The sequence below is a fragment of the Pelodiscus sinensis genome, chromosome 13, assembly GCF_052426305.1.
Source record: "Pelodiscus sinensis isolate ZL-2025 chromosome 13, ASM5242630v1, whole genome shotgun sequence".
NCBI lineage: Eukaryota > Metazoa > Chordata > Testudines > Trionychidae > Pelodiscus > Pelodiscus sinensis.
In genome coordinates this window covers 3,984,516-4,002,682 of record NC_143064.1, presented here as the reverse complement: position 1 = coordinate 4,002,682, position 18,167 = coordinate 3,984,516, and the positions used below count along the sequence as shown (strand labels likewise).

General features: G+C 48.5%; 1 protein-coding gene across 1 annotated transcript in view; it reads left to right on the top strand.

Annotated features, from left to right (window-relative positions):
- The window catches only part of HS6ST2 (heparan sulfate 6-O-sulfotransferase 2), a 231,652-nt gene that overhangs the window by 94,800 nt on the left and 118,685 nt on the right, over positions 1-18,167 (top strand). The gene's annotated exons all lie outside the window — the stretch shown is intronic.

Sequence of the window (18,167 nt, the reverse complement as noted above, 5' to 3'; positions counted from 1 at the left end):
GGTTCCAAAGAGGATGGAGAGAGGCTGTTCTCAGTGGTGGCAGATGGCAGAACAAGGAGCAATGGGCTCAAGTTACAGTGGGGGAGGTCTAGGTTGGATATGAGGAAAAACTGTTTCCCTAGGAGGGTGGGGAAGCACTGGGCTGGGTTCCCTAGGAAGGCGGTAGAAACTCCATCCCGAGAGATGTTGAAATCTTGTCTTGACCAAGCCCTGGCTGGGCTGATGGAGTTGGGGTTGGTCCAGCTTTGGGCAGGGGGCTGGACTCGATGACTCCTGAGGTCTCTTCTAGCCCTGGGATTCTAGGATCTAACCTTCTTAGGTGCTTTTGAGAGTCTGAGCAGGCATCTGTCTGCCTCTGTGTGTATATAAATATCTTCAACAGTTTTGTCCTTAGTGACATGTGGTGTCAATTATCATCTCTCTCTTCTGGTACTGCCACTTGCTTCTAGGCACCCTGAGCCTAAGACACCCTGGCTTGGATGACTTGCCTGTTGAAACCTAAAATACGGTTCTCCTGAAATGGGCATTTTCTACTGAGTATTCCCTGGGTGTTTCCATTTCCTGGGAAGCCCTGGTGTAATGCCATCCTGAATCACGCAGCAAGTAATTATTCAATGTTAGACGCCCCACCGCAGAATGTTGTCATGTCCACTGGATAGGAGAGTGGATCTTCTCGAGTGTGAGCAATGTTGCCTTCTAATGGCTGCCTCTTTAAAGCCAAACTTTTTCATTACAGGTTGGAGCTCTCTAGTCTGGCACCCTTGGGACTTGACCATGCCAAACCAGAGCATTTGCCAGACCACAGGAGGTCAAGGTTGTCTAGCAGCATGACCAACACTGTCACTGCTTGCTGGGGCTCTTAGAAGATATTTGGGGCTGGTGGCTGGAAACAAACTTTATGGGACAGTGGGAAACTTGGCCACACCCATGAGAAGTGGACATCTAGCTAACTCAAATCGTGCCGGACCACAGATGTTGCCAGACCAGAGAGTGTCGGACTAGAGAGGTCTAGTCTGTACTACAGTGATGTTGATTCTCCTTTAGCTAACAGGCCTTATCTGTGCTAGGAAACTAGCTTCCCTTTTTTCAGTACTGATGGAGGCTGTCGTGTAGAGCATTTGTATCCCTGTCATCAACCTCCCAGGAGTGTATTGGCTTGTGGAAGGTCCCAACGTGTCTGGAAAAGGCTATAAAGCATTCTCCTGGAGACTCATCTGTTGACCCCTGCAGTGTTTATCATTTTGTTTGTTCCATTTTCAATGTTAAAACCTATTTTCTTCACCCGCTTTGTTTTTCTTGCCTCCATTGGATCCTTTGCAGCACAATCGGCGTGGAGAGCAAACATACCGAGCGGGCCACGGAAAAATAAGGGCATTTGTTGAATTTTCCAAACCTGCAACATTGTCTCTCAAAATAAACCAGAAAGTGGGCTATTTGGGGCTGGTGAGATGTGAGGAAATGTGAGCTAAAGACCCAGTCGGGTTGTCCGCTGGCTCTGTAGGCACTGGCACTGTGTGCACGAGAGTTTGAGGAAACGTATTCGTGAGATCTGAATCAAACAGATTTTTTCCGCTAGAAAGCCCCTGTCCTACAAAGACTCGCTGAAGCATCCACGTATAGAATCACCTCGCGAGGTCATCGAGTCCAGTCCCCTACCCTCACGGCAGGGCCAAGCACTGCCTAGATCAGAGCTACTCAACACACTGCGCATGGGGCTCAAGATGCGGCCTGTGGGTGGGAGTCAAAACAAAATGTAGTCAATAGAATGGTCTTCTGTTGAGATGCGTGTTAGTAGTTACATTCCTGGACAGTTATTGCTCGTTAAAAGTGCAGTCATGGGGGTGGAAATCGGGTAAATATTACATTTTCTTAATATCAGCAGAACTGACTTCAATGGGGTCTGTGTGTTATGTAGTCTTGCCTTCATCTTTGTATTCGTGCCCGTCAATGTGAAAAAAAGCTATTTTCATGTATTTGCAACCACACTTAAGTTGCAGCCATGTGCATGTGCTGTGAGTATTTCCAAAGTTGAGTCGCCCTGTTCTAGATCATCCCTGACAGGTGTCTGCCCAACCTGCTCTTCAATATCTCCAGAGATGGAGATTCCACAACCCCCCGTAGGCAATTTATTCCAGTGTTTGACCACCCTGACTGGTAGGAAGTTTTTCCTAATGTCCAACCTAAACCTCCCTTGCTGCAGTTTAAGCCCCTTGCTTCTAGTCCTGTTCTCGAGGCCAAGGGAAACAATTTTTCTCCCTCCTCCTTGGAACACCCTTTTAGATACTTGAAAACCGCTCTCATGTCCCCTCTCAGTCTTCTCTTTTCTAAACTAAACAAGGCCAGTTCTTTCAGCCTTCCCTCCTAGCTCAAGTTCTCTAGACCTTTCATCATTTTTGTTGCTCTTCTTTGGATCTTCTCCAGTTTCTCCACATCTTTTTCGAAATGTGGTGCCCAGAACTGGACACAACACTCCAGTTGGGGCCTGATCAAAGCACAGTAGAGCGGAAGAATGACTTCTCGTGTCTTCACTTGAGATTCTTGTTTGTATTGATGCTTGTGGAATGCTGGTGGTTAGGATAAAGTGGGGACCTTTTTCTACCCAGGAAATGTTAGTGTTTGGCCATCAAACGAAAGAGGCACCTTTCTGTAAAATGTCCTTTATGTTAATATTGTCCGTCTAGGCCTCTGCTTTTGTGTGTGTATCGAATTCAGCATTGAGCACCTGAGGTAAAATGCTTGCAGGACAGGTAATTAATAACAGTAGAAACTAATTAACTGGAAGTCCCACATTGTCCCTGATGAACACGTGAGCAGACTTGATTCGGAAAGCGCTTTGAGTGCTGGGGAGGGCTCTTGCTTTCAGAGCTGTTGCTTCTTGGCTCCAAGCAGGTGAAAGCTTCAGAAACCCTCCCCCCCCCCCCCCCCCCCCCCGTCTGTCTGTCTATCTGTCTTTGGAGTTCTACCATGTAAAATGCAGTTAAACCAACTGTCCATTGGCACTATGGGCATTCATCCCCTCATGGTGTGAGTCGGAGTGGCAATGGCTCTGCCTCAGTTTCCCTCCAGGCTTTCCAATCACCCTGAAAAAAACTCATCCTCTGCTTCTGCTGTGTGTATGTATGGGGGGGGGCTATTTGGGCCCCCCACATCTCACTTGCCTTTTCCTGTCTAGTTTGGGGTTGGCACATCACAGCTCTCCATCAGGGAGGTGTAAAGCCCCTCCGGATAATTGTCCTCATTTGCATGTGGCAAGTTTAACACATGGAGAAACAAGTAAACTAACCGATACATGTATCCATGGTTTCTCTTCTCGCGACCATAATTGGCAGGAAGCAAAGTTCCGGCATCTGCGTCACTGAGCAGGGGAGAATGGCTTGTTAGCAGACGGGACTTGTTCTTTGTTCTCTTAACGAGAGAATCCCACAGAGAAGGCTTCACGTCCCTCAGCTTGAATCCAGACCTTCCTTCTGCTTTTCCACCACTTGCTTTCCCACTTATTTGTCCCAGGCTCCCCACGCAACCTCCTGTCTGCCAGGGCTCAGGCGCCGTTCAAAGCACAGTGTCGTCGCTCTTGGTTAATTGACGCAGACGCGGCTTCCAGGGGCCACTGGATTGAGCTGTCTTGCCCCGATCAGCCGGTGTTCAGCCGTCTCGTGTCCTTTCATCAAGAACCAGACGAGTGGCTCTGTGCAGAACCCATCCCTTTGCAGCTTCCTTGCTGGCTTTTCGGACCTTTCGGGCTGGTTGCGGCAGAAGTAAACTGAACATAAGAACATAAGAACGGCCGTACTAGGTCAGACCAAAGGTCCATCTAGCCCAGTAGCCTGTCTGCCGACAGTGGCCAGTACCAGGTGCCCCAGAGAGGGTGGACCAAAGACAATGATCAAGCGATTTGTCTCCTGCCATCTCTCTCCAGCCTCTGACAAACAGAGGCCAAGGACACCATTTTATCCCCTGGCTAATAGCCTTTGCTGGACCTAACCTCCATGAAATTATCTAGCTTCTCTTTAAACTCTGTTATAGTCCTAGCCTTCACAGCCTCCTCTGGCAAGGAGTTCCACAGGTTGACTACACGCTGTGTGAAGAAGAACTTTCTTTTATTAGTTTTAAACCTGCTCCCATTAATTTCATTTGGTGTCCTCTAGTTCTTCCCTTGCTCCCCTTGGCTTGGCAGCAGAGTTCCCTGTACGGTGAGCATTTGGGCGGCTGCCCAGGAGAGATCCTGGGACTGCCCAGCTGATTAGCAGAGTGCCCACTGCTGGCAGTATGTGTTTCTATTGGTGCACATCTGCCCGTGCCTGGGTGCACAGAACAAAATTTATTCCACACATGGATGAAAAAAATCAGAGGGACTATTGCTTGGCAGAGCCGTTCTCTGGTGTGTGCCTTAGTTCTGAGCTGTAGTTGTGCGGCCAGGCTCTGCTCCTCTCCCTCTGGGCACCTTGCATTTGCGGAGAGATGGGGTTCATGCTGGATAAATGGGGGTGTTACTAGCCACCACTGGCTCCCTACCCCCAGGCTTCCTCTGCTTTAAAATCTGTTCTGGGCTCCTGAAGTGCCCTGCTGCAGGAATGGGAGGCTGGCGCGCCCTCGGCCAGCCCACTCGCACACACCCCAGGCATCGTGGGGATTGCAGAGGGCATGTGCTGCCGCCTCCCCCCGAGCGAGCTCTGTGACCCTGGCACATCGCCTGCGGTTTTATAACCGAGGCAGCATCGCTCCAGGAAGGGGCTCAACCTGGGGTCTGGGCCCAGCTCCTCCATTGTCCTGCTGGCTGGCTTGGGGCGAGTCATTCAGTTGTGAGTGTCTGCCTTTTCCCTCCCACCCATTGCCTGTCTTGTCTGGTTTACGTGGTAAGTTCTGGAGGACAGGGCACTCTCTCTGATACGTGAGTGCACCAATGTTCCATCTCATTTTTCCACCCATGTGCAGAATAAATTTTGTGATGCGCACCAAGGTGCACGCTGATGTGCACCACCAATCGCAAAACACATGCTGCCCGCTGTGCTTTCCGGCAGCTGGGCGGCATTGGAATCTCTCCTGGGTGGCTGCCCAAGTGCTCAGCGTCCAGGGAGCGCTGGTGTGCCGTGCCCACGTGATGGGTGTGACTCTTTGGCACGACAGCAAACACAAATCGCTGTGTGTCCTGGGGCAATGTGGGCTTTTGCCTGGATCCCCAGCACAATGGAGATAAAGTCTGTCTTTGTGAGTTATTTAAAAGGCAGCAAATGATGCACGGTGCCGTCTGTGCTTCCATTGTATGGACCCGCTCGCTTCTTCCTCCCAAGGCACTCAACAGGCGGGGGTAGGTTTTCCATTGCTAAGCGATATTGATTGTTGTGCGGATGGCTGGCTGGGCTTAGCCAAGAACGGGCGTGGCCGTCTAAGGAATAAACTGGAGTGCTTGTTCATTAGTGGGAGGGATGCTTTAGGGGAGAGGGCTGCGTTTATTTAGGGAGCTGGTGGAAAAAAGCCTGGCTTAGCCCAGTGGAAAGTTTCCGATTGGTAAAACGGAAGTACTCACGTTGCAGTATCGAGGGCTAGGAAGGAAGCGGCAGGTAAACGATTGCTCCCGGGGAGGAGTGTCTGTTTTGCAGCATAGCAATTTACTGCTTATTATGGGCTGCAAAAAACGAGGCTATTCCTTCTTGTAATCAACCAGCTAAATGCAGGCTTTTCTGTCCAGCTACAACTAGATATTAGGGTCTGGAAAGAGGTGATCCTTTTAAGGGGTTAAACATTAAGAATGTCCAGACTGGGTCAGACCAAAGGTCCATCTCGCCCAGTGTCCTGTCTGCCCACAGTGGCCAATGCCAGATGCCCCAGAGGGAGGGAACACAACAGGGAATCCTCAAGTGATCCCTCTCCTGTCATCCATTTGCAGCCTCTGACAAGCAGAGGCCAGGGACACCATTCCTACTCATCCTGGCTAATAGCTATTGATGGACCTAACCTCCATGAATCTATCTAGTTCTTTTTTGAACCTTGTTAAAATCCTGATCTTCACACCATCCTCTGGCGAGGAGTTCCACGGGTTGACTGTGCGCTGCATGAGGACAAACTTCCTTTTGTTTGTTTTAAACCTGCTACCTATTCATTTCATTTGGTGACCTCTAGTTCCTGTATCACGGAAACAAGTCAATAACTTTTCCCTATTCACTTTCACTACACCAGTCATGATTTTACAAACCTCTGTCATATCTCCTTTGAGTCTCTTTTTCTAAGCTGAAAAGTCCCAGTCTTTTGAATCTCTCTTCAGATGGGACCCGTTGCAAGCCCCTCATCTTTTTTGTGACCCACAAGCTTATCCACATGAACATGGCAGGCATCAAGACAGCTTGTAGGTTTTCCCGCGGCATAAGCCTGAAACCTGTTTCATCATGGGGAAGGTTATGTATGTTACCATTATGCGGATTTTATATGTTCAGAGAGATATTCCAATACAGTGTCCTTGCCTGTATATAATGTTTGTGACACTTACACTGATCCGGGGATTTCAGGGGGCAGAGCGTAAGGCTGACAACTCTGTTCTCCCTAGGGAGCAACCTCTGTCACTTTTGATATTTATTGTTTCTTCGCTGGTTGCATTTCTGAGCTCTCTTGGGAACTGGAATAGAAAGGGAGAAGTAAAAATATAAGCGGACTTGGCTCCAAGGTGAGCTTCTCTACCCTTTGGGTCAAAGCGATCCAACGTTTGTCCAAAAGCTGTGCACCTACAATGTGTTTGTGTAGCGTAATACAATATTCTGTGCCTCTGGCAAACTTGTTCTTAGCATGATCCACCCCAGGGAATACACGCCGTCAGAGTCCATGATTTTGAACTGTACTCGTTGTGAGGAAGGGTTGTGGGCTCACACCTACAGTAATCATGTTGATTTTATGTTAGTGATTTATTTGTTATAAAAGTTGGGTTTTATGTAATCAAACCCCTAGGCCGATCATGAAGCTTTAGTTGTAATTATTAGGGATTCGGATGGAATTGCAAATATGATACTAAACTCTCCCCCCCCCCCCCCCACGGAACCCACGGAGTTAGATCCCCCAAAACCATGATATTGATGTAAAAATGGTGAGGGTTTTTTTTTTAAACGATTTCTTTTGTCATTTAGTTTTTGAATCGTTAAGGTACGCTTGGATCACATTTCAAGCTTTTCTGTGCACTCACCAGGGTTTGAAATCTGTTTTCATTTAAAAAAAAAACAAACTTGGTCACATGTTCTCACGACTCTAGGAAGTGCGACTTTCTTCAATATTGTATGTTTTCCTTTGAGCCGCCAGCCCTGCTGATGAGGCCTGTTTCTGCTCTCCTTTGCAATTTTGAAAGTGCAATTCCATCGATTTGGAGTTAACGTGCAAAGTGGCATGCCAGCATGACACCCAAATTGGAGAATTTTGGGTTGGTAACAATTTCAATGGCAGGTTGATTGGCGTACAGTTATGTGTAGATGGTTTAAAAGCTGACTTTCTTGCATGTGCTGTTACCAATGGTTTATTAATTTTATACATTAATATTTTTCTTGGAGAGGAGAGCACCCAAATTTAATGGCACAGTATTGTCAGAGGGCTTTCTAATATACAAACAACCACCAGGTATGTTACATTAAGCTGCTTCTTTGTTTCATCTGGTGTTTAAAAAAAGTCTGTGTTTATTTGCATTCGTGCAGAAGGTTTCAGATGAGTTGGAAGTGTGCTCAAAAGCCTACAGGCTCAAGATCAGCTTTTGTGATACTTTTATTATGTGAACGGGATGTTATCAGCACTTGGGTCTGAATTCTTTTCACTACTTATTGTTGCAGTAGCAAGATTACTGCAGTAGAAAGCAATTAGTGAATACTTTCTCTCTCTTCCTGTTGGTTTATTGTCTGCACATTTTGTTTCTTCTGTATTGCGACTTCTCCGGTCCTCCTTTCTTTTGTGGGGAATTTTCCGCACAGAGAGAGCAGAACTATTTATTTATATTTGTAAAAGGAAAACGTCACAGTAAATTGGCAGGAACAAAAACCAGGACTAGGTAGCACTTTAAAGACTAACAAGATGGTTTATTAGGTGATGAGCTTTCGTGGGCCAGACCCACTTTATTCAAGGACAGGGGACAGTGCCTGAAATCTAGTCAATGAAAAAAATGCTTAAAAGCCGTTTCAAGTTGCTGTTCCTATGATGGTGAATGAGTTGAAGCCCCCTCTCCCCCCAAAATGGGATTCATTTCTGCTGCGGATGGGAATGTTTGGGAGAAAAGGGGTTTCTAAAGGTTTTCTGCAGATGTAGGCCAAGTGCGCAGGATCTAAGGGACAATAACTGATTACACTATTATTTGTGTCGCTTTCCTGGCTGGTACTTTGAGGGTGATGCTTCAAAGTTGCTCTTATCTTTTATTCACAAATGCAGTTTAAATGAATAGCACGGTACAGCTGCTATAAATAAATGTTCAGTACTAGGCATTAGCACATGAAAGGGTCATTGCGGGGATAGTGGGACGGTGTGTCCTGCCAACTTCAGAAGGAGCTCAGGGCGAAGCATCGGGTTTGAGATCCGTCGCGGTAGCGTTTTGATTTCTGTGGCGGTTCTTGCTCGGTGCTGAATGGGAAATGGGGGGGGGGGGAAATAACCGTGAAACTGGTGATGATGATTCTTGCTGGAAGAGACGGAATCGAAAAGGGAGGTGTCAGGGCTGTTCCCCGTTCTGGCACTCCGAGGGCAGAAGGTGGGGGCCTGCAAAGACTTTAAATACCTTGCCTCAATACACTCTGCTTAAAAAAAAAACAAAAACCAAAAAACAACCCCCCCCCCCAAAAAACAACCAAACTCCCTCCCCAGAGCCACAGATGCATAGGCTCTGAGAACCCTTCCCCCCCCCAAAAAAAACCCGCCACCATCAAGTGATTTCACCCTAAAAAAACAGGAAGGAGCACTTGAATTCCTTCCTCGGGGTACCCCAAGCACTTTTGCCCCAAGAGAGCTTGAAAAAGGAAAAGAGAGACACAAGCTGCAGCGCGCGCGCACACACACACACGCGCGTGCGCACAGAGCGAGAGCGAGCCCTGTTCTTTTCTAGGACACAAGAATCAAATCATCACCTTAAAAAATTGTTGTTGTTAACAAAACAAAAGACAGACTTGATAAAGCATACTTGATTGCTAGGGGTTCCAGAGCAATTAGGGAAAACAACTTAAAACACAGAGAAAATCTCTGGGATAGCAATGGGGGAGGAGAGTTTTGGATTCACACAGAGCTGTTCAAACCAAATGACAAAAATAAAGAAAAATACCCTGATTGCGACTAGATTCACTTTTCCCCTTTATTTACTCACAATCCCTTCCTGGTTCAGTCCACTTCCATGCCCAAATTCCTTGGAGGCATGGTAGTCCTGCCTGGGTTTAAATCATTCTGTGTGTGTCAACTCCTGGCTTAACTCTCCCAACAAAGAAAGCAGGCCAGGTACCTTATACAATTCAGATTTCAGCACTTTATTCCTATTGGTTCTTCTGGCCCTCTGCAGCACCCTTGGTAGCTACCTGAATTTAACCCCCTAGTCACCGGGTGCTAGCCAGCACTCCTGTCCATCACAGGGGGCTTTACCAAACTGACAGCACGTAATCAACCTGTGGAACTCCTTGCCAGAGGAGGCTGTGAAGGCTAGGACTATAACAGAGTTTAAAGAGAAGCTAGATAATTTCATGGAGGTTAGGTCCATAAAAGGCTATTAGCCAGGGGATAAAATGGTGTCCCTGGCCTCTGTTTGTCAGAGGCTGGAGAGGGATGGCAGGAGACAAATCGCTTGATCATTGTCTTCGGTCCACCCCCTCTGGGGCACCTGGTGCTGGCCACTGTCGGCAGACAGGAAACTGGGCTAGAAGGGCCTTTGGTCTGACTCAGTACGGCCGTTCTTATGTTCTCATGACATTATACGTAAAAAGGTTCCTTGGCTGTGTCTCTTCTTGGGACTGCTCAGGTGAGAGAGCTTATGAGCCGTGCCTGAATCAGTCGTTATGTGTCTTGAGTTTGTTTCTAAAGATCATCTCTTTGGCACCCTGCGCCCGCAGTCAAGATTTCTATTTGTGCAAGTGAAATAGCAGCTCCCTCTTCCCCACCGCGGATCCCCGTCGCTGTCGTCTGCAGTGTGAGGACCGCAGTGAGAGTGCGCCCTGGATTCCCAAGCACCACGCCGCACCTCTGCTGGGATTAATCCAAATTGCACGTCCTTGCCTGCTCCTCCGGGTCGTGCTACCAGGACACATGTCCCTCTGCGTGCCCTGGCGTGAGGGAGAGAGGCCACGGCTGCTCTGCGAGCTCACGGTGGCACTCCCCAGCTTGTGTATGCACACCTACACCGGCCACATCAGCAACAGACAGCCCACGGAGCCACGGCTTAGCTGGTGGCAGACTTCACCACACTCTGGGCAAGTGGGATTTAGGGGCCTTGCCCCTAGAAGGGGGTGGGGTCTCAGGTGGAAGGGGCGGGGCTAGTCCTGCCCCGCCCAGCCTTCAGCGCCACCCAGACTGTGCCCTGCAGGGCTCTGGTGGTGATTTCAAGGGCCCAGGATTCAGGGTAACTGCTCCCTTCCCCTTCCAGCCACACCATCAGCAGCCCTCGCAAAGAACGAACCCGCCCACAACTGGTAGTGCGACAGTTTTGAGGGAACTCCGGGGGGGCTACCTTGTTCCCCTTCCAGCAGGAGGGAGACGCATGTGCTGACATGGGTACCAACTCCCCGGCCCCTCCAGCTGGCCAGTCACCCAGGCACGGATGATGCCAGCCTTTGCTTTGCCTTGCGGCTTCACCGTGGGTACGCTGCAGACCCTGAGCCTCTTGGCAGCCTCCCCTGGAGCATACAGCTCCTTGTGTGCCAGTGTCTCCCAAAGGGACCCTGCCCACGGGTGTGAGAACAGTTGTGCTCCGGCCCGGCTCCCTGGGCGGTACCGTGGCACTGAGGTACTCCGCGTGAAAGCCGGCATACGTCAGGCCCTGCTCCAGTCATGGGCCGAGCGTCAGATAATTGCAGCGGCGTTGCAGATAAGACATGGAAAAGCCACAGGAATATAATAATACACCTTTGCTAGTCGTGGTGATTTGGAAACACCAGACTAGAGCTAGAAAAAAATTGCTTTGGAATGCTAGCGACATGCGAGGATTGCGTTACGCCTGCTAATTCTTTGGCTAACCAGGCATTTTGCTGCTTCTCATTTTTGAAGTCATTAAAAAAAAAAAAGCCATCCCTACAATATCAAATGCAGAGGAGTAGCAGGTCCAACGGAGCTCTTGGAGAACTCGAGTTCGCTCACGTTAGTCTTTTACTTTGTCCAGGCATCAGATGTCCGTGCCCTCCCAGCAGCTCACTCCACATGTAGGCCCTGGATCAGTCCCAGGGACGCAGCGTTCTGTTTGCGACACGGCCCTTTGACTGTGCCGACCTCCGTGTTCCCCCCTTCCAGGGGGACGGTGTCCCCAGCGCTCAGTCCAGCTGCTTCCTCAGTGGTGCGTGGGGTGGCGGAAACCCAGGCCTACCCACTACTCTGAGTCACATCCCAGGAACCCTGGAGAGGGCTGCCCCTTGCTGCATCTTCTCCAACCCCTCTGTAGCTCTCCCCGGGCTGCTTCCCCTCAGCCCCAGCACCCTCTTGGCTCTTGCCCAGCCTGTAGATCCCTACAACACACCAGAAGCTGCCTTTAGCACTGCTCTAGGTAGGGGGCTTGCTGCCCTCCACCTGGAAGGCAGCCAGTCTTCCTCCCTCCTCAAGCTCCACGGAGTGACTGCCGCTGCTCTGTACTGCAGCTCTTCTTATAGCGGCCTGGCCCAGCCCTGATAGGCTGCTCTTATAAGCCCTTCTGTGATTGGCTGCCTCCTGTGGAGCCTTTTCTAGTGCTCTATTAACCCCCTAAGAACCAAGTGCGGGGCAGGTGCCCTGTTGCAGGACACAGTGCTTACTTGGTGCTGCTATCTGGGCTGCCATGGCGAGGCTGCTATTTATACTGAACTGTCCAAATATTTTATCAAAGCTAATGTTAAAAGTTTGCATAATACACAGGATAAGGTTTAGCGCCTCTAAAAATCTGGCCAGCAGCTCTTTTTAACAATTCCACATATTGCCCCTGTGGGCTGTGTTATCTGTGGTCTCTTGTTTCTTGCATGCTTTTATGCTCGTTTCCTGCCCTTTAATTACTTCCAGCTTTCACAGGATCTGTATCTTCCACATCCTCAGTGAACCCAGAGCTGTGTGTGTAAAGCTTTCGCGGCATTCGCGCTTGCTTTTCCCTAGAGTTTTATTTTGAAAAAAAAACAACCACCCCTGGCTAAGATGAAGTTTTCCTTCCGCCCCACTCTAGTAATTGGAGCTTCAGAAATACTTAATAGACAGGTCTGCGCCCTTTTGCTCTACCCTCTAATGTTTGTATTAATTACATTTTCTGATGGGTCTTGGTTGCAGCAGTAGTTGCGAGGCACAGGAACAAAACATCCAAGTGGAACTGGCTGATAGCTCGTGAGAATGGCCTTTGATAGTTGCTGAAGCGGCTCCCACTAACGCGAGGGTTGAGAAGGGGCAAAGTGTTGCCGTTTTAGACACGCCAGTGCCCTGCCCACCTGTGTCCTCTTGTGGTCTCTCTGCATGTAAGGCGATCCTGCTAATGTTCACGGCTGAGCCAGTCCCCAATCCCAATGCTCTCACTGTTGCTCCTGCGCCCCTTGTCTCTGGGGTCCGTGTCCGGAGATGGATGCAGAAGCGAGGGTGGGGCCAGCCATCACTGTAGGCGCATTTGCTCTGCCTGCCACGGTGGAGCTGAGACCCGTCACGGGCGTCTCGGCTCTGGCAAAACAATGAGTAACACGGGCCTGAAAGCAGATTCATGAGCTCACCCGGAGTGCACCTTCTGTTTGGCTACTTCTAAACTACATCCCTCTTTTGAAAGAAGAATATCAATTAGGCAGATCGACAGTGCAAATGAAGCGGGGATTTAAATAGCCCGCACTTTATTTGCATATTTGCGTCACAGCGTTCTTTTGAAAAAGGGTATTTCGAAAGTGAAACCGCCATCTAGACACAGTTCTTTCGAAAAAAAACTCACCCTTTTCGAAAGATCCTGTACAGGATCTTTTGGAAGAACTGCGTCTAGACGGCGGTTTCGCTTTTGAAAATACCCTTTTTTGAAAAAAACGCTGTGATGCGATTATGCAAATGAAGCGCGGGATATTTAAATCCCTGCTTCATTTGCACTTTCGATCTGCCTAATTGACATCCCTCTTAACATGCCCTAAGTCCAGCACCTAGCACAGGGGTGGGCAAAATCAGGCTGGATCCAGCCCGCCTGGCATTTTTCTCCGGCCCGCCCAGCTGATGAGCAGAGGTGCAGACGGACAGCCGGCAGCGTGTGTTCAGCTGCCCTTCCCCCACCTTGCTCTGTCCTGCAGGTGAGCGGCTCCAAGGATTCTCTTGAGCTGTGCAGGGGAGTGAAGGAGAGAGGGGAGGCCTGAAGTCAGGGTGTCTCCTTGTCCCTGTGCCCCCATCTCTGCAGAGCGGGGTTGGGGGAGGACACCAGAAGAGAACAGCTTTCCCTGTCTTAAAGAGACGGCGCGTGGTTGCTCTCAGAAACTTACCCAGTGCACACTCCGTGTCTCTGCCACACACTTTCCCAGTCTCTATGCCACACCCACTGCGTGTCACAAAGTCTGACTCCCACACACACAGTGTGTGTCTTTCACTCTCTCTCTCTCTGTAGCCCCCAGCCCAACTGCTTCCAGGGGGGAGGGGCGGAGGAGGCCCATGACCATGTACCAAAGTGCCTCCCTCATGAAAATTATTGTCCCCCCCCCCCATGATTGTGGCCTCCATCTCCCTTGTAATCTCCATTTGTTAACCGATAGAACAATCATTGCGCGCACGCATGGCTTTTGCGGGCCTAGATACCTGCGTGGATGCATCTGCATTTGCCTTGCGTGTTTCCTTTTCTCGCTGCTGACTCCAGAGCGTGTCAGACTAGCACTGATCTGGTTTTTACCCCAGTATTGAGTGAGGCAGGAGATCAACAAGGCCAAGCTGGAGAATGAAACACCACAGCCCGCAGGGAACCTATGCTGCTGATCTATCAAAGCTCTTGTCCCTGGAATAGTTACAGCCATCCTGTGTCTGTTAATTAATAGGACTGGGCTATTGCTTTTGACTCCTCCTTAAAACCTGATGACTGTGCAGCGTTCTTTTAAGTTTTAAGAGCAGCACTGACGTGTGAAGGAGATGCAGGGTGGCAATGTTAGTTTGGGGGTTATTTGTCATTCTCTTGATGTGAGGTGAGATGAGCATTTGCTGAGTTCTGGAGAAGGTGAAAATGCTTCCAAGGAACTCGAAAATGAGTGAAACTGAGCTAAGGGCAAGAAAAAAACCCCGAACCGCGAGCCCTTCAAAGCCATGTGATATGTGTTTTACTGGATATAGGATTTTGCTTTTTTCTTGGCTGACAACTTTTAATTGTGGCTTTGTAGTGAAAAGCTGACATCGCTGGGTGTCCCACCCCTTAATGCTGCTATTGATGGCACCCTCTCTCTTTCCACAATGAAAGCTGTTTGGCCATCAAATATTCTACTTCTTAATAAGTGATGTCCATGCACATTGTAGAGGGAAGTGCTTTACCGTAGAGGCTTGACTGTTTGATTTGATCCTCCTCCTCCTGGCAGGAAGGTAGATCTGATGCCACACCTGAGAGTCGAGGCTTGCTCCTGCCTCACGTTGTTTCCTTGCGAACTTTTTCCTCCCCTTGTTTTCTTCCTTCAGTACAAAATAATCAAATTAGCATTCCTGCTGCAGGAAGCACGCCTTCAAAGAGAGGCACACGGTTGTTTGTTTTTCTTGGCAGTGCCAAGTACCAGGATAAAGGGCGTCCTAGCATGCGTTCCACTCACTAAACTCGAACTCTGACAATGGATATGGAATAAATACAGTGACATTCGGGTTGAAACAGAGCTCGGAGGGGACAGGTCATCCTGGCATCAACACTATCTGCTAACGCAGCGTGAGTCTGGAGAAGGAAATGCGGCGCCTTTGTAGGAGCAGGCTTTGTTCATTAAAGTCTTGTCTTGTCACATTGAATGTGAAAATGGAATGTTCTAGAAGCGCTATTGAATGTGAAAACGGAATGTTCTAGAAGCGTGATTTTCTAGAGGCGCCATTGAATGTGAAAATGGAATGTTCTAGAAGCGCCATTTTCTAGAAGCGCCATTGAATGTGAAAATGGAATGTTCTAGAAGCGCCAGCTTAGAACGCCAGGACTTCTAGAATGTTCTAGAAGCGCCAGGACTTTTTCAAGTGATGCTTCATCATTTAGCACCGATCTTTATCACATCCTAACACAACTGCCTCAAGAACATCGAAGGATCAGCCTGGCAAAGTCAATTGACTGGCGCAGTCCCTATTGGTCCCTGGTCTTGCCTTCCGTTACAACCCCAAACCGAGCACACTCCATCCGATGAGTGAAGTGGTCAGTGCCAGGCCTGTCCCACCACCAAAGCATTCTGGGTTTGTCCAGCAGGCTTCTTTGGCGAATGGCTACTGCTGTTGCTCCAGTCACCTTGAACAATGGTTGTCTTCATCAGTAGCTTAGTGTCTCTGGGACATAAGAGTTTTGCAGACACACAAGAGAGTCATTTGATCTTACCAGGAGGAGAAGGTGAAGGCTCTCAGGGACTCGGAAGTGCCTGTTCTGAGCTGGGTAGGGTGACTGAAAGGATGTCAGTAAGCCAGAAGTCAACCCTGGCCTTGAATTGAATCTCAACTCGCTGCTTGGGGAACAATAGAAGTAGTTATTTGGGGGGAGTGTGGTAGTGTCTAGGAACCCCAAACACAGTCCCATTGCACTTTTTATTATACACAAAAGTAACAATGCTTCTCTCTGCCCTAGAGATCTCACTATCATACAGTCCTAGGGCTGGCAGAGACCATGGGAGGTCATTGAGTCTAACCCCCTGGCCAAAGCAGGACCAGCGATCTAGGATAAATTCCTCCCATGGTCAATTCCTTCAGTCAATCATTAGTCCACTTGACTCCTTCCTTACTCAGACTGACACCTGCTGGCGACAGTGGGGATTTGGGGCAGTGAAATGGAGTGAGAACTAAGCACGCTCCCACAGGCTGCCTGCCAGATCTATTCCATACTGCCTTTCTGAGTGGGGCTGAAATTTACAAAGCTCGATATTAGCTTGCCCTTGTCCTCTAAGTGTTTGGCTCTGTTAACTCCTCTGCAAACAGGATTCCGCTAACTCCTCACCAGCTGACGTTTCCTTTGTAGCGCACAAACCATCCCTGCTTGGGGTTGACGATGCCTTGAAAGCATTCAGCAGATGAGAAAATCCTGAACAAAGACTTTTGCCAGGGTACACAAGCTTGAAAAGCCTCTATCAAAGGGAGAGGTTTTGGTGTGCGGTTTTTTTTTCCTCTTTGGATACACATCCTACCTTTTATCCATCAGCTTCCAAGTTCTTAACCCATCTGCTTCCACAGCCAAGTCAAATTTAATAACTCAAGGAATTCACGGATATGTAACAGGAGAGGCATTTTTTGTAGCGAGGATGCTTCTCAGCAGCGCCGAGAGCCTGAGTTAACGGTCTTTACGTGTCCTTCCATTGACCTAGGTGGACATTGACTCAAATCTTAATACTTGTTCCCAAGTCAAATGAGGACCGATTCTGTACACTAATGATAGACGGAGGGACCATTTGTCCCAAGGAGGAGAAGCAAAATACTAAGAGGATTGAATGCAAGTGGAACTGCATTAGGATTCTGCAGCAACCAACGGAGAAACATCTGACAATGAAGTGTACGTCATTACCAATATTTCCTGCAGTGCTGGTTCTCTGATGTAGTCCAAAGAACTACAAAATATGGTTAGTTTGCTATGGTCCTTTCACCTGAATATCCCTCCTTTTCCTAGATTCCTTATGTTTGATGGCCCTCTGTTGCTAGAAATTCTCTCGCATAAGCCCAAATATTTTTCTCTTTTATGCTCCAAGGTTTGTCAGGTATTTATATTTACCTTCAGATCCCACTGATGTTTAGGTCAAGATTTGCTTCGCCATAAACCAGTATTCAGAACTTGACTGCATGATTACATTAAAATCATTCGTTATCTAATATTTCCTTTTTGGTCAGACGTCATTGAAAATGTGTGCAGACTAGTCCGGAATAAGCATTGCTCACTACATTCTCACGTCTTTTTTTAACCACTCTTTTCATACGGCACCAATTAAAAGGTTTTTTAATACCCCAAAAGGCCCTAGAATATCGGTTTAAATTGTGCGTTGTTTGTTTTTCTGTTGAGCGGGAGCACAGTGATGGGAAGCGGTGGCGGGGGATATTGGCTTCGTTAATAAGCATTTGGCCCTGACTCAGGGACTAATTTACTCCGATTCACTGGGATTTAGCTTCAAGCTAAGAGATTGGAAGATTAAAAATAGCCTTTCTAGTAGAGATGCTCTGTGCTGCCAGGCAAGAACCCTGCTATCCTGAGGAAATCGAGTTTACTCCCACGCCAGACGTTGGATGAGTCATGGAGGTAGGTGTCGTGTTCTGTTGGATAAGAGTGTGATACCTACAACTTGGTGTCTTGTTCCGCTTCCCAGAAAGGTGGCAACATGTGTGTCCCTGGGAGGTTCCTAGAGCAGGAAGGGAAGCCGGTATGCCTTGGGCGTAGTCGTGCGAATGAGAAAATACGGCAGCTGTGCAAAAAAAAAAGGGACTGGTGTCAAACGTTGGAAGTCTTGCTGTTCCCAGCCGCTACTCTGTGTTCGACTGCGTATTAACCATTCCAGATGTGCGGTGGTTTGTGTCAACTTGCCTCAAGCAGGTAGCGAAAATCCCAATCTTACCTGCTTCCCTCCTCTTTGTCCGTTCACCCGTCTCTGTGCATAGGTTAATACCATTTTTATCCCTCTTCTCTGAATCCCCTTCAATTTGGTTCGGCCCAGAAACAAGCGTCCTTTCGGCCACGTTCCTGTCACTCTGGTACCATGCAGCCAGGAGATGGAGCGTGAGTTACACCTTCTGAGAGAATTTCAGACATGTTTAGTCAACCCACTGATTTTTTTTTCTATTATTGCCAATGATGCAAAAGTCGCGTGGGAAGCCTGGGAGTATATTTATGAAACTTTGTTTTCATAAACTGCTAGTTGTTCAATAGGGCATAAAACAGC